The sequence below is a fragment of the Anser anser genome, assembly GCF_964211835.1.
Source record: "Anser anser genome assembly, chromosome: 3".
NCBI classification, from domain to species: domain Eukaryota; kingdom Metazoa; phylum Chordata; class Aves; order Anseriformes; family Anatidae; genus Anser; species Anser anser.
In genome coordinates this window covers 104,368,256-104,385,159 of record NC_139722.1, presented here as the reverse complement: position 1 = coordinate 104,385,159, position 16,904 = coordinate 104,368,256, and the positions used below count along the sequence as shown (strand labels likewise).

The 16,904-nt window shown below is 42.9% G+C and overlaps 1 long non-coding RNA gene across 2 annotated transcripts; it reads right to left on the bottom strand.

Annotated features, from left to right (window-relative positions):
- Positions 1–518: 518 nt before the first annotated feature.
- LOC310897542 lies at positions 519–13,447 on the bottom strand. Of its 2 annotated transcripts, none has more exons than XR_014582374.1 (5): positions 12,580–13,447; positions 9,451–9,644; positions 6,153–6,215; positions 2,922–3,117; positions 519–888 (listed from the first exon to the last, which is right to left on the bottom strand). It is a non-coding gene; the product is annotated as an uncharacterized lncRNA (long non-coding RNA). The 2 variants fall into 2 exon arrangements; XR_014582375.1 differs by lacking the exon at positions 519–888 and adding an exon at positions 897–2,506.
- Between the last annotated feature and the right edge of the window lie 3,457 nt (positions 13,448–16,904).

The window sequence follows — 16,904 nt, the reverse complement described above, 5'->3', positions numbered from 1 at the left end:
TTGCTGGAGCACACGTTTTCTGGCTTAGATGCAGCCTTTTCGCTCGCTCCCAGCACTTCCAGGGGCTGGATGGCGCCAGTAGAGTAGGTGTGGGAAGAAGGGCCAGAGCAGTGGGAGATTTGATGCGAGACACATTGACTTCAGCATGTGGCTGGGGGGACACGCTGAGAAGCACAAGAACAGATGTGGTAGCTCTTCTGCTGTGGCAGATGGTTTTATGGACCAAGTTGCACAAAGAAAGTGGGGGAGAATGGTGAGGGCAAATGGGTGAGGGCAAACACTGTGCAAACACAGTACAGGGTAGATGAATCTTTACCAGCAGTACCTGAGCCTGTAAGGTCCTCCGATACCAAAGCAGCAGAGGGGGAAGGCAAGGGGAGACCAGGAAGCAGAGCTGCTCAGCTGGATCCCAGGAAAATGAGCTCCAGGAGATGGTGCTCCTGCATGCACACAGATGCATCCTTCATCTCTAACAGAAAGCAGAGAACCCTGCCAAAATTCAGAGCAAATCCTCTTGTTATTCTCAATACGTTAAAGCAGTCATTTTATCCAGCTGCAGGACTGTGTCCCTTAGACACATTCAAGAACATAATTGCAGTTTGGACAGGTGACGTTCACAACAGAACAAGTCAAGTCATCAGTGAAAAAACAGTTAGTCAAATAAAGCTTTGTCCTTAAATCACCTTTAATTCCTCTTTCCATTTGCGTGCAGGTGTTAAGCAGATTTCAGAGCCAAATCTCGACTTCTGTGATACGTAAGCATGGCCTGATGCCAAACAGGATTTAGGCATCGATTAACACAGCTGGCAGTATGCAATATTGCCTCAAACTTCTTGTGGGAAGGAGCATTTTCACAGCTGGATGTCAAGTTTTACCCTCCTCTTCCTCCTAGAGTTATTTTCATAGAAAATTGCTCGACTATTCAGCCCTCCCCTCTTCCAACAGATCTTAAAACCAAAAAGAATGAGCTACACACCATCTAACTTCTTAAGATTTCATCCACAATATTTAGGTGAAGAGTCTAGAAACAGACATTTCTTCCATACACAAGCAAATGCTTTAAGTATAAAAACAGTGACTGATATTTGATCAGGCCATCTCCTGTTCTCAAAGCAGAGATCCAATGTGCTAACAACTAACCCCTTATCTCCTTGAAAAATAGTTAAAAGCAAGCAGTAACTCTTTGCAGAAAGCAGACATAACCTGAAAGTCCATTTTTCTAGAGCTCATGAACTTCCCCCAGTCCAGGTGATGGCTAATTTTCCTTTGGGAGCCTGGTTTTGCCTGCCATTAAAGTACCTTTATAGAAATTCTGGCTTTTAATTTTTGTTTCAGCCCCATGTAAATCTTAGAAGATCCATTGTGTTCTACAGGAAAACACACACACTGCTACAAATTCCGTCTACCTACAGGAGAACAATATTCTGTGCTGAACATGCTCAGGTACACTAACATCTCGTTTCCCTTCACCAAATCATTGTTGCTGGTTAGAAGACAAAGCAGTGGTTTGGTTTTCCTACCAGCAGGACAAAATGTCAAGGCTGCTGTTCAGAAAACAGATGTTTAATTGAACACATTTGTTATGCTCTTACTTAGCAAGAACAAGTTAGAAGCCCAACACCATGATTTATCCTTCCCTACATAATGACTCATCATCAACATATTCAAACCTGTTAGAATTTGTTAGCCCCAGAGGCTCTTGTTGGACCAGAACAATCAATAGATGCAAACAAAGCAGGTAAAGAATCAATCTGGAAGCTAAGAAGTTGAAATATTTTCCATCAGCAACCATAACAACTCCTAACAAATAGGCATTTCAACAGGTGGTGCTGTGACCAAGGGAAAGTCTAGGTAGCAGCAAGGCAGGTAAGGCACACAAAATAAGAAATACATGTTGATTTAACTGCACAGAGCAGAGTTTCCTCAGGACAACAAGACACGCTCCAAACGGAGTAGGCTGTCCCATGCAGGAGGGTTATTTCACAGGGAAGTCTGTGTATGCGAGAAAATTGGAGGAAACTGTTCCAAAAGTTCAGGCTCTGATCTCTTTGCAGTAATGAGCACACAAGAAGATGATGCATATGTATGTGAACCTAATTAAGAGCGGTAAAGCCTGTAAGATTGTCAAATTTCTCGGCAATTACCAACTTAAACACACACAAAAATTAAGATGGCCTTATAAACAAAGGGAAGTTACTATTCAAAGTGCCTTGCCTCATTATGGTTAGTTGAAGCTTGAGCAGCAGGCTAGCTAGCAGGGAGGGAGGGGTGGAGGGGGAGCAGGGCGGGGGGGTGGTAGCTGCCTTCCATTAGTAGCAGGTGGTCTCCCTGGGATGGAGGCAGGATGCTGACATCCTTCTGCTCTTGCTGAGGCATCTCAAATGATCCCAAAATGCTTTATCAGAACAGAAATAGAAAGAGGAGGGCGCACGTGACTGACAGCTTGGGCTCCTCTGTTGCTTTTTGGGCCTTTCTAATGAAGAGCATTCATGGACAGAGAGCTACCCTGCGAAAATATATTCACTAAATAAATGTGGTAATTATACTGTATATTATTCACAGTAGAAACAGCAGTAGGGAAGTGATTTGCATAAGAAATGTGGATTATTCATGTAAATGAGCGTGTTATTTGCTTGTAGAAGAGATCGAGTCTTGCCTAAAGATGTAAAACTCAGCTACAAGTAAAAACTAACATTTAACCAGTGTCTCATGCCCACTGTCCTCAGCCTGCCTTATCAAATCAAACTCTGCAGGTCTAGCTCTATTTTTCTCATCACTTCATTTTGCTAGAGGATTTGTTGCTTCTAGTTGCTTTAAATAATTTGAGAAAGGATTTGTGTCTTTCTTAGAACAGGTAGGGCTTGACTTAGTGTCATGGTAAGATCTCCAGTGATGACTGTTTGTACCTCAGGTTTTCGTACCTTAATTCAGCAAGGTGGACTTCTCATCTCACTTCAGCTAGTTCAGGTGGCTGGAGTTAACAGAAATTCTTCGATGGTTCTCCAAATTCATTGCTACCATTTTACATAATTTAAAGAGTAGTATTAAAGAATGGCATCCCCGTATGGCCTTTCCACTGAATCTCTCCCACAGTTTTTTCTTTCCAGGTACTGTGCACTATTAAAAAAAAAAAAAAGAAGAAGAAATAAGAGATCCGAGTTCCTCCTGCTGCACTCAGCAATTTGTTCTTGCAGCACAGGAATTATTTTCTGTTATTTCAGCCCCTAAATTCTTAATGTGCCTAGTTACATGTTAGTTTTGTAGAGTGTCATTTTCTTTTTGCATTTGATACAATTAAAGTTCTGCAAAATTCAGCAGTTTAAAAAGTGTTGGAAACTTGTGCACATTTGAAAACACTGATCTAGACAATGGAGGCTGTGAAGTACCCAAGCCTTACTTCCATGCTCTGCCCTGCAAAATGAAGAGCAATCTGAAGTAAAAATTGAGTTGTCAGCAACGTTCATCTCAGATGTTCAAAAATCTTCAACCCTTCAGGTCAAACTGCTTTTGAAATGCTCAGGGCTATTTCTGTGGTCTGAATTTGTCCACTGAGCCTTGGGAGGCTGGGAGTCATGGTTCTCCACAGTCCCCAGGGATGAGCATCATCAGGCTAATATTTTGATAGTATCACCAAAAGGCAGGTAGTGCTATGCTGGTACAAGTTGGCCACAATGGATGTGCTCAGCATGGGCATCAGCTCTGTTTCAGAAAAAGGGTCTGATAACCATAGCTCCAGGCTAATAATAAGTGTCCCCCACCCCCCGATTTTGTCCCACCACTATCACAGATACAGTCAGACCCTAGTGCTAGGATGTGTGCGGTCCAACACAAGCTGGATTGCATGTGACTTAAAGCACTAGCCTGGAGAGCTGGAGCCCACGATCTCCACTGGGCTGACAGAGGAGAGGGGGAGAACCAGCTCAACCCTTCAACTTCGGTCTGTTGACATGCGCACCAGTGCCCTAAGAGTAGGAAATATTTTTAAGAGTAGGGTTATGATTCTTCTAAGCTATGGGTAGGATTAAGGAGCAGGTAGGAAGTGTGCGATACCAAGTTTCTTTTTCATTTTAAAAGAAAACACATTTAATGACAACAAATGCTCAAGTTACAGAGAAGTGGGCAACATGAAATCTCATGCCCACGGGTGTGCAGCCCTTCAATTTTGTGAGCAGTATTCCTAGCTAACACTTTGGTTTTGAAGAGGGCAGAGGGAAAGAGGAGAGAGTAGTAACGAGGCTATCCAAGACATAACCTTTTTCCTCACATCCTCACAAACTCAGCTTGCAGCACCTGCTGCAAAGGCAAGCGTCTTCTACAGCCTCAGTCCAGACAAAAAGCAGCATCGCAGGTGCCAGCCTGAAAGCACCCAGGGCAGGGTAGCATAGGATGCAGATTCTCACTCCTTAGCATCAACTCTTCAACAATCCTGCTTTCAAACAGCAAATGCTTTATGTCTAGTTGTGGCATATTTATGAGAAAGAAATACTGCTTTCACCTGAGGAAAATAAGCTACTTTAAGGCACCTATCGCTTTCATTTCATCCCACTTAATAAGCATCAGCTCCCGCCATCATTCTCACAGCTGCATCTGCAGGAGCACAAGGATCTCCACAGCTCTCTCTGCGGGGTGCTCAGCTATTCACCCTTACCTCAACAAGAGACACATATATAACTTGTTAGAAAAAAGTCAGAAAAAAATGGGTCCTTTTCAAGTATGACTCTTCATACCAATCCACATTCTGGGTCTTTTGAATCTGAAAATGTAAATCCTACATTCCTGTAAGGTTTGCTGTAACTATTCTGTCAAAATGAATTTGGGGAGGAAAGTGATTTTTTAACTGCGTGCTTTTTTATTTGAGATGTCCTGTGCTAGATTACAGTAGCAAATTTCCATAGAAAAACTTATTTCCCTCAACAGCAGTAACAAGAGTCTATTTCTGTTGTCTCATAAAGGAGATAAAAATTTGTACAAAAAACAACTTGATCTTCAGCCTGACTCTTACTATGAATTTGAGCTCCGAGGATGAATTTGACCATCCAGTTATAATGTTATTAGTGATAAATGGGACATGTAATTCACCCAAGAATCATTTTCTATGACTTTTCACTGCTTTTTCAACAACAACAACAAAAGTAGGAGATTAAGTCCAGGCAAAGAGCACTCTTTCTGCCTCGTATCTGCGGCCACCAAAATGACAAGTGGGTGCTTTGCAACCAGCATCAGTTTCTGGCACTGCCAAGCTATGTAGCATTTGTCAGGATTTTGCAGTTTTCATGCCCTTATCTGTGGAGCATCAGCTTCCTACCTTAGGTAATTGATCTGAGCAAAACAAAGGTCTGCCTGGACTGGAGAGGAGAGCAATGGAGACATTTGTTTCCCCAGAACAGGTAGTGTAACAAATCAGTCCTGACTGTACTGATAAATTGAACTTCAAGCTCCGTGCTACTGCTTTTCAGGCCTAATCCTGTGCAAGACACAGCAGGAAGGAAAGGCAAAGGTAACCGTTAGCATTTCTTTCCCCTAAGAGGGAAAAATATATATATTTTTTTCCCTTCCTCAGCGCAATATTTCAACTTTTTTTTTTAAGGAAGATGGCAGGAGGAGGGGAGAAGGGAGTGTGAGGGTGTGCATGCACAGATAGCAGGATACAGAAGAACTGCCCAGTGATGACTGGCTCCTTGCAAGCCACCAGCCTTGGGACAGGATCATACCTCGAGCTCCCGGATGCCAGTGAGGAAGAAGCACTGTTTCTAAGAAAAATCTGGCTCACAACAGTACACAAATTACAGAGCAGTAGCACTCTAGTACACATGGCAGAGAGGAGCTCATTGTCCAGGTTCAAGGCTGGGCTCCAGGAGACTGAGGTTCTGATCAGGTCTTGACTGCAGAGCCCCTTTCCAGCTGCTCAAGAAGTACTTGTTTTTCCTGCTTTTCTAAGTAGATGTCCCCATCTGGACAGAAATGCTGAAAATGCAGAACACGTGCAGTGAGGCTGACCAGTACCTACTCTACCCCAGCTGCATACTTAATGTGTGCAACACCGATACCCAGAAAACCTCCAGTATATGCAGTAGTGTGTCCTGCTCTAGCTGATTATTTTGTTTGCCAAGAGTTCCTTTCAATTTCATGTCAGTATTACTGTTGCAGTATACCTCATCATCCAGCTCCTCTTCACATGCCAGCCATTATTTGCCATTCCTGTTACTTGCACCTGTCTTTTCAAAAAAAAAAAAAAAAAGGCCTCTATTAGCAATACCAGGCCCAAGTCACAGCCTCACTTTTCTTTCATTTCTGTTAAATGAATAACACCCACTGCAAAGCTCAGCATCTCTATAAATGCTGTGGTTACAAACAAATGCATCCTTCAGCAGCCTTTTAAACCATTTTTTCCTACAATGCACATTGTAAATGAAGAGTAATTTATCTTCAGAATTGCCCAGAAAATGTTATTCTGTTACCAACATAAAAGCCTCACAGTGTCTGAGTAGGTGCCATGCCAAAAACATTTTATTGTGAGCCAGATAATTCAGTTTGAATTGTACACAGTTTGGTATAATCATTCCAGTAAAGCATTCTTTACAATTCTGTAACAGCAAGTCACATGGCTCAATAAAGTTTATTGCTGCAAATGTTTAGTGATTCATGGCATGGCATGAATTCTGCTTCTTTCCTGGATCAAGTAATCAATAGCAAAATAATCTCCTTGCAATTACATTGCTCTGCATTAAATAGGTATGAAGTAAGTAAGTACAAAATCTGATACAAAAAACAGTGTGTACAGAATTAAAATGAATGGCTATTTGAACCTGGGTGTCCTGAAACCCAGTTTTGCACATGGGCTGAGGACATTTAAACTATGTCCTGCATACTCCCGGCCTTAAATAATTCTTGCAGAGCTGATAACACATGTTGTGTAATGAATACAGTTGGGACTAACAGATTTTCATCCCATCACGTCCAGCAGAGTCCTGCTGTGAACTCTCTGCACTTACACAGACACTCCTGGCCACCCAGGGCCATCCCCATTGGCACCAGGGACCATTTTCTTCAAAGCACACAGAAAGAGCAAGATATATGTTCCCTCAGACAACCTTTTGGTTCTTCTAGCGCTGTTCCTACACATATTAAATCAGTGTTTATAACATCACCCACTGAGTTGAGTGCAAGTTAAATCAGGCTTAGTTAGTTTGCTCCACTGTGTTCAGCTGCAAATCACAAAAGGGAGTAGAGACCTGACAACTGGGAGAGGGCACATGCTTTGTGATGAGAGCTGCTAAAATAGCCTCTCCAGGAGTCTGGCAGGATGGTAGCACCGCGACACATCTGCTCAAGGGCCTTGGATATCCCTGCTCCCTCTAACATGTCCTGCGTCACAGTTCTGAACCCTACGGCTCCGGTAACACCACAGTGGGCCACTTAATAATTGATAGCTGTATCATCTGTTATAAACAACGACAAATATAGTTACCTAGCTATCCAGTTCTAACCGTTTTCTAATAAAACCTGTGAAAATAATACTGTTAGAAACAGCCTATTCTGGGGAATAAAGAGCACACTGTTGTTTATATTGTTTAATGCCTCCCAATAGGGAACACATATATTGCTGGGTTTCTCTCTAAATATTCTTGTGCTGTTGCACAGGCTTCAATGCAGTAGTAAGCATGTACCTGAGTCCTCCTCATTCCTGAATCTCACGCACACTCTAAAACAGTATTTATGAGATTAAGCACCTAAAAAGTTAGCAGAGGCCAGAGGGAAGGCTGCCTATACAAGCTTCATGTAACTCCTTCCTACAAAGGCATTACAGTATAGTCTTCCATTTTATGATCTTTACTGCTGGAACTCTGTTGCATTCAGTGCTCTGACTATGTGCTGTGCACAGGAAAAGAGACAATTCTGCTATCCACAGGAATGCAAAAAAGTCTAAGCAGCAACCTTTAACAGGCACTTAATGGGGAAGTTTCCATCCCAAGCAGCTAAATGTTAAGAAAGTTAAAAAAGGTCCTACAGATAGATGTGCCAAATAGCTCTAATACAGAGTTTGGTGTGAATAGCCCCACTTAGATTCTCTAATGCTACAGCCTCCATGTGCCTGCATCACTTAAAATCTCTCCTCCTCTTCCCCTCTGTCCCCCTCTCTCCTTTATGAAAAGAACTAATACCTAAATGTCCTACAACTCTATTTGCCAGACCGCTCCCGTGTCATGCTACAGAGAACATCTATTTCTTGCCAGTTTCCAGTGACTTAAAGACTACACGGGATTACTTCTCACTGTATTGTACTTTTCAATCTGCAGAGACAGCCCACTGCTTCTCTGAAACAAATCTGCAAGCATCACAGGCTCCATCCCAGCAAAAAGTTAGTGGACTAGGCATCCAGCTCAAGTTCACTTCAGTAGGGCTATGCTGACTTATAAAAGCAAAAGAGATGGTTTGAATGCTTGTAAATGACCTTTCCAAGTCACAGCTAGGTAAGAACCTTCATTCAGATAGTCCCCACAAGCACACACACCCCTGTCCTTCGCCCATGGGCCTAGCAGCTACAGAACTGGGGTTTCTTCTATTAGGAGACAAGGCACTCTGGGCAGTGATAGTTTCTTTTAGTATCTTTTTATGGACCTGCTTTCCATCAGATTGCTAATGCCTTTTGAGCCTGTTGATACTGTCACATCCACAGTGTCCTGTGGCAGTAAGCTCCAGGCATTCATTGCTTCTCGTGTACTGAAGTTTGTCTGCCTCAGTGTTAACATATTCCCACGCTTTTGTGGCCAAACTTGCTGCATGGAATCAGCACTGTACATGTTGCCCAGCCTCCCACGGCCCTTCTCTCTTCCCTGTGCTTCTACATCCAAACATCCCCCCAAACGTCCACATGCTTTTACTTTCACAGAGCTACATAATAGCTCTGGAGTAATTTCGCCTGGTGGCTCTTGCACACATTTACCTGTTCAAAACGCTTTGTTAAGAAATCCTCCCAGATCTTGTCTTCGCACCTACCAACAATTTCCTTCAGGGTTTTAAATAAATACAAAAATAAAATAAAAAAATAAAAATAAGGAAGAAAAATGTGGCCATCCAAGATACAGTTATTGAAGACACTATTCCAGAGCTGCACTCTCCACTTTCTGCACAAACAACCCCTCTGCCACTGCCAGCAGAGTCCCCTGGTAAATCTATGGTGCATTTAAAGGTGTTGTGCTTCCCCAGTCTCAAACACGAGCATGCTGCAAGAATCACTTGTGTGGGCCTAGCTCAACACTTCCCAAAAGTGTAAGGCCAAAAGCGGTGCTTCAGCCGCTAAGCATCCCGAGCTAGGAAAGGCCCACAGCTAGCCTTCTCCAAAAGGCAGCGTGCTGCATAGCCCTTATGCTATCCCACTAAACCATAACAACCAGATCTCCCCACCATGACAAACAATCAGGTGCTGACAGAGGAGCAGCAGCATCTTACCAAATAACATGCCTCCTGGAGAAGACCTGCAGGATGAATTCAGATTCCTGCTGAGGCTCCAGAGTGGATCAAATAGACACCGTCCTCCAGGTGGAAGTCGTGAGTCACTTCCCAACCATCAAGACTTGGCGCTTATTCACAAGGTGGTGCCAGGTGAACAATGCTGGGGACAGCTTTCTATTGACTTCCTGGTGCTGTTAAGGGAAGAAACACAGAAGAAACATGTTCTGCAATAGCTGAACAAATGAACAAAAGGCACACCTTTGGCTCACCTGCAGCTAAGAGCTTATTTTGTTTATAAATTTATCATTAGTCTTCTATCATTCCCTGTGCATGGGTTAACTGACTTCAGACCCCACCTACCCTGCTTCCAGAAGGGCTGAGCCTCTGTGTTTCCCAGTCGCTTTACTTAAAGGTAAATCCTCAGGTATCTTCAGCACCTCCAGGGAGTAAATTTTAACAGAAACTCTAACGCCCCAAAGAAGCTCAGTATTGCCAACTGATCCTAGGACTCCTGCAGATCATTTCATGCCTGCCAGCCCACTGCCCTACCTTTGCAAGCAACACAGCTCCTGTGATGATAGAAGCTAGTCAAAGTACTTCAGCTGCTTACTTTTGATGTTTGTGTGGAGGTTCAAGCAGGAAGAGCATGTTCTCTTGTCCATTTTGTGTTAAGGGGTATAATGTGCTAGTAATTGAGTCAAGAGACAAGGGTCACCCCCCAGGCACCCAGAAGAGCCCTAAGCACCCCTCACCACTGCAGAATCCCAGACTTCCTCCTGCTGTGCTTCCTTTAACCCACCTCCCACTCTTCAGGGAATACATCCACTCTTTCCCATTTTCCTGGCTCATCATGTCTGCAGTTAACTTACAGATCATGAGGTCTACAAAATGCATCTTAAAATTTCACAGAGACATCTTGGGAAAAGACTGCCAAGAGACATCTTGTCAGCAGTTTAGTTTAGTCCATATGGCTTACAAAAAGAAAAGGAAAGAGATCAGAGAACTTCAAAGCTGAGTCATTCTGTGTTACACATGGCAATCCTCAAATTTTATTATGTAGTAAAGAAGCAAGTGTCTGCTCCCAACAGCAGCATCTATCAGTAGCAAAAGCACAACTGAAGCTTCAGAAAAGGACAGCAGCACTGAGATTAAAATATTACCATCCATGGCATCACAGTGAAACGACACGGGTGACAACACTGCCACCTCGTGGCACAAGCTTTGGAGAAACGACAAGAAAAAACAGAGCAAGAACTTCACAGTTATCTTCAAAATAAGACAAAAGCTCTTGAAAGTTGCCCATGTCTCCAGAAGCCCTGGAAGATCTGGTAGTGCCTTGCTTCTCCCTCACTCCTGCCATTTTAGAACAGCGCATCTCTGCCACATCGGCACAGCCTCTCACATCGTCAAGTAGAGAAAGAGAGCAAGCAAGAAACCAAGGGCTGCTATAAAGCAGGTCACATATTACCACGAACTAACTGGCACAAGCAGAAATCAAAGTGCTGGTTTTTTTTTGCCAGCAGAGAGAGGAAGACTGTGCCATTACCAGAATTCTCCATCCTCCTTCTTTTTCCTCAGGAAAAAAAAAAAAAAAAAAAAAAAGACACTTCTTTGGGCTCAGCAGGTCCCATTTGTAAAAGCTAAGGGCAAAAACAAGGGGTGACTAAGCCCACGTGGCCTCAAATTCATCACTGAGGACATAGCCTTCCCCTATAAAAGGATGACAAATTCCTGTCTCCATATATCTCCATGTTTATCCCTCACGGAGCCCAGGCCTGCTATGCCTTCAGCCATGGCAGACGCCACAAGCATACTGGGTCCCATGAGTTATAGCTAAACAGCTCCAGTTTTCTCCAGCAGAAACCAGAAACGCTCCACTTCCATCAGCCAGTTCCTTCATTTGCACATGCAGCATACAAGTAGTTAAAATATAAAAATCTAGATCTGTCTTGTCGTCAACTTTCTGTCAAAGGAAAAATAATAGGAAGAGTGTTTGGCATAATGAATGAAGGAGTAGGACAGTCCAAGAGGCAGCTGGGAGTCATTTAAAAGGCAGGCCTACATTACGTTGTTCATTATGCTATTCAACAGGAACAGCTGGTATGTTGTCATCGTGGGACTGATACAGAGAAGTTACTGCTCTGCAGACAAGGTGAAAGTCACTAATATTCTCAACACCTCCCTGTGCTCATCCTTCTCCCTACCCCTGAGCATCCAGTAAAAATGAAGAGAAGCTGGGACAGAAGGAACATGCTCTGATTCAAAGCGGAACAGGGTAGGTCTAGAGCTGATCATGGACTGGAATACAAACCACTGTCTTTCAGGGGTCCTGTCAAAAAAATCCATGCAGCTACAAATATACAGCCCATTGGTCTCAAATTATTTCCTCCGATGTCATACCCCAAGCTGCCAGGAGGGAGGACTCCTTCATAGTCACCTAGCTCTAACGCTTTGCAGCACGTGGAGAACTTTGCCTGGCCCCTCCTGTGACAAAGGGCTGTGTGCCCTGAAATGTGATGCTTAAAGCCTCCCGAATTGCTAAACTATAACCTGTCACTTGCAATGGCATCCAGATTGCAGCAACACAGTCAGCATCTGAAGTTCACACTATGTTTCCTTTCATATTCAAAGCACTGAAAAGCAGAACCAAACCAGCTGAAGCTGCATGTGCGAAGTGAGCCCATTGCTGGAGAAATACAAACCTATCGAGTCATTGCTTTGAAACCAGAGGGTCTCTTTAATTTATCTTAATGTTCCTCTTTGCACTAATTCGATCCTGAAGATGGCAGCATCTTTCCCCCAAGAAACTTTCCCTCCCGCTTGGCATCAAGCCTTCAATTTTTTAAACCCACCTGTCACTCCAGTCCCCTTTCCATTCAATTCTCCCCCACAGATCTCTCAGTCTCACTAGGTTTTTTGGTCCATATTGACTTCTCACCTGCAGAACACAGTAACACTGTGCTCTCCGAGGTCTCAGCAGTTCTCATCTGGTTTATATCACTGTACCGTGCCAGGCAGCAACACAGATTTTGTTTGTTCTCACAAATGCTAGCAAGCATGATAATAAAAGCTATGAACATGCAACTCTGAATGCAGGCACAAAGAGATCAAGATAATTTATCTTACCTCACTGGAAGTGAAACCTGAGACCTCACAGATTCCTAATTTGGGCGCTTGACTGTAAATTCCTCCCCCTTTCCAACAGCTGTTCATTTTGTGCTTACATGGAAGCAGAACTGTAGCGCTGTGAAAGCGAAGCACAGGGCGATGGGAGAGCACAATGCAGCCCATGGGGTGACCACAGAGACTCATGCCTCCTGAACTGGGATGCTACGGTGGGAAGAGGAAGCCAGGCTGACTAGGAATTATGTTGGCAGCATACAGCAGAATAGCTGACTTCACAGCAGCTCCACGAGCTGAGCTGATCCCTTACTCCTGCCTATTCCTTCACCCCATAAGAGGAGCTAGTCAGACTGACAGATGTCATTAACAAAGTCTATAACTAAAGCACTCCTGCTGTGCTTGGGAGGCTCTTTGGGATCTATTATTTTACTGTTCCATCCCATTACACAGATATCTTTAGGGCATTCCTCATAATACTTCTACAGATCAGTGGGGAGCACTGTTTGATTCCCTTACTCTAGCCATGACTCACATTTCCTTCTGCAATTTGTCATGTTTTGGCCTTTGTATTCAATTAACTTTTCTACACTATTGGCCCTCCTCTGACTTCAGAGGAAGGCTTTTTACCCTGAGCAGGTTTCCTCCTAGCATACCCAAAAGCATACCCTTCTACCCTTAACAGCTAAGACATTTGTAGGTGATGCTCTCAGCAGAGCCCTGTGAATCATTCCCACACTTAGAGTTACACTGATCTTGTCAAGGTCACAGTACTCAACCAGACACACTTGAAAGGGAGTCTTTACAAAGCACACAGTCTCTTTTAGCCTTAGACTAAGAGAAAGATATCAGGGGAAGAAATACCACAGCTGCCCTGATTAAGGGCTTAACCTATGGCTGCAAAAAAAAAATTGTTGACATGCAAACAAGCTTGGACCCAGGATGTTAGTGCTACTCTTGCCTTTCTAATACCTGTTACTGTGTAAGCATGGCCAGCATTTTTCAAGACCTTTGTTGCCTGTATACAAGGAAGAGAACCAGAAGGAAAATAAACCTTTTTTTCCTATCACTACTTACACAGCAGACTCACACCAGTATCAGAAACACGCATCTGTGTAAGCAGTGACCCTCAAAGCAAATGGAGAATGGTTTGAAAGGCAAAAACAAAACAAAAGTCTGAGCTCTTAACAGACACTTTTTTTCTAACAGCCATATTTTGCAGCATGTTTGGAATTGGGAGCATGATTGCAAGGGTCCTTTCATAAATTATGATCTTTTGTCTTTTTCACTTCTAAAAAGTCTAGGTTAGGTTATGACTTAGGGCTTCCCAATAGCTGAAGTATTAGTATAAGGCTTGGGAGCAAAGATTCGAGTTTATGTTCTGAACCACACCCCTCTCTGTTCTTGGCTATAAGCTTATTCCATGAGTCTCTGTGTCTCAGTGCACCACCTGTAAAATTGGAAAATTTATTTACTGAAAATGGGAAAATGATAGGTCCTATTTAATAGGGACTCTTCAATAGATAAACCAATTCCTAAACACAGTGGAGCTGAGAGCAGCAGGGAACCAATCCACGTTCAATCTTTAACCTTAAGAATGTGATTTCTTTGGGAATACTGATAGTTGATACTTTATAGTAGCAACAATGACTAGCCAGCAGAGGCAAACATGACTGGAAAGGCTTTTAGCTGTGAAACCATTTGATGTCACACTAAATCTTACCCCTAAATGCATCTGACAGCCCATGAGAGATCTGCTCCAGGCTGCACTTCTCAGCGTATCCCACAGATCAGGAGGAGCTGCTGCAAGCTTGATGCTTGTATTAACACCACCTGTGAAATCCACAAAGGCATCTGAAACTTGCCCAATCTGCAGATCTTCATAGGAGCCATAGAGGCTAGAAAAAAAAAAGAAATCAGTAAATTCTTGGGCTTATAGTCAGATGATAGGTTGAGAACAATGTGCCAATGAAAGCATATAATAACAGTTTCCAAAGCAAAAAGAAGGCTCTAACTCATGTTTGGGAAGGGGGATGCGGGGGAGAATCTTTTGTGTGTAGGAAGAGGAGGATATCTAGCAAACTGCCTCCAAGATTGGCCACAGTCTGAAAAGGACTCTTCACTCATTATTGTCCCAGATCTCACTGAGCAGTAGTGAGAACATGCCCATCACTGCTTCTTTAATAACTCTGCCTTACCAACTGTTGCCTGAGTATTTGACCAGACACTGTGCCTTGAAAGCTCAGTCTCCAAAGCGATTTTCTTCACTGTTGCAGAAGAAATTTCTCTTTTTGTTTTAATGCTACCAAGTGAAAATAACTGAAGTTTCTCTCCTTCTGTACAATCTTTCTCTCAGCACTAACTAGGACTTTTCCCTGCTCTGCTGATTTTTCCATGTTCAGATTACTTTAGCCCATGACTAACAAATTCCAACAGTTACGATTTGTTGCCTTATTCTTAGTCCCAATAAACCACTCTAAACAAAACAACCCAAAGAGAGAAGGCAGTATTTTCAGCATGCCATGTGAATGGTTGAGTGCTTTAACAAGTTAGAGGTTTTGTAAGACCCCAGCGTAGGTACCTCTACCAAAACCAAAGCCAAATTTGTTTACACATCCCCAAAATGAAACTCCTTGCTCAGAGGACAATCCCCCAGGATGTGTTTGCTTTCATTTATATCCTAAACCTTAGGATTTAAACTCAAGGGCCTGATTTAGCAACAGTTACTGCAGTGTGAGCTTTTACTGTTTAAAAATAGAAAGATGAGAACCATTTACAACGCTCCAAATGTGGCAAGGCCTAGAAGATGCTTTTATAAACACAACTGCATAGCCACAAACCAATGTGATTTAGAGAGATCATTTGCATAACTTGGAATGATTCACTTAGCATATACCTTCTCCAAAAGGGTTCCCCAGAACACATTCTTATAGACTGAAAAAAATAAAACTAGCTTCCTCACCCCATTCACTGGCAGGTGATCATCAACCACCACATTAACCCATTCACGGATGTGACAGAACTGTCAGGGGAAAGGAACAAGATCATGTTTCCCTTACAAGGAACATCCCTTTGAAGCAATGGGAAAGGAAGAATTTCTTAGCAGTGGGTTCAGGACGAGCTGTCTTGGGGGAGGGCTGCACTAGATCAGTGGGTGCTACTGACTCACCCACAGATCCAACTCATCAGCCTCACCCAGACAGAAAAGAAAATGAAGTGTGTGTCAGGTGTAAAAGAATATTAAATAGAGAAATTAGGCACAGCTGGGCTTTTGGGGAAGGAGTTCCCAATTGCAGGCTGGCAGAGCTGCAGCGAGAGCTGAGCAAGACTGTAAATTTGAGAAAATGTGCTCAAGCCCCATTGACTTCTGCTAGTATGTAAGACTTTTGTCTGGATTAAAATATGGATAGGGCCAGCTGGAGAGAAGGGCCAAACTAAGGCATATGCTCAGACTGGTTCAGAGTGATGGGCTACCCTTCAGGTCAGGATACCCCCTAGCCACTTGCTCTTGACCAAAGGAAACCTTGTGGAAATTATCTAAGGGTGTGACGCAAAGCATGACAGAGGATCTCAGAAGACCTCCTGCATTCTTGGGAAGCAAATGTACCTGGAAGTAGAAAATGCCAACTTATTTCCTCTCAAAAATCTAGTTTTGTGGCACTACTGAAGCCCTGGTGGAATGTCAGGGCTTCCAGGGCCACCATGAACCTGCAGTTCTCTGTGCCAAGACAAATGGACATGTGGTTGGCTGAAAAACAAGACCTGTCAGCTGAGTTCAGAGCACCATGAAGATACTAGAAGTGCTATTGTGCTGTGTGTCTTTAAAATTATAATGAACCATACATAGAAAATGAGACAATCCAGATATGTGTTTTATTTAACCAAACCATGATTGTTTTGTAATTGTTCTCTCATGATCTTTTCATTTGGATACTATTTGTTTAAATAACAAATTTAACAAGAAATAGTTGTCAATGGAAACATACTGTTTTCTACTGGCATTACACATTTTTTTCTGTTGCCTGTAAAAACACACTATTAAAAAAAATACTTTCCCTTTTTCCCTTGAAAGCGTTCACTTTTTCAGATGAGAAAAATAATTTCCAATGGATCTTCCAGGCAAAGCTGTACTTTGTGTTTAAGGGCTTAAAGTAAAATTAAAACTTAATGAAAGTCAATTTAGTCCTGCCCCTACCTGTTTTGGAGATGCCAATACGTTCTTCTACCTCAGGTAACATGGTATAAAAGTGATTTTTCCAACTGTAAAGCTGAGAAGAGAATGTACTCCCACTAAGTCTTAGGTGTGAAAATTGCAAGTCTCAGATTTTCCT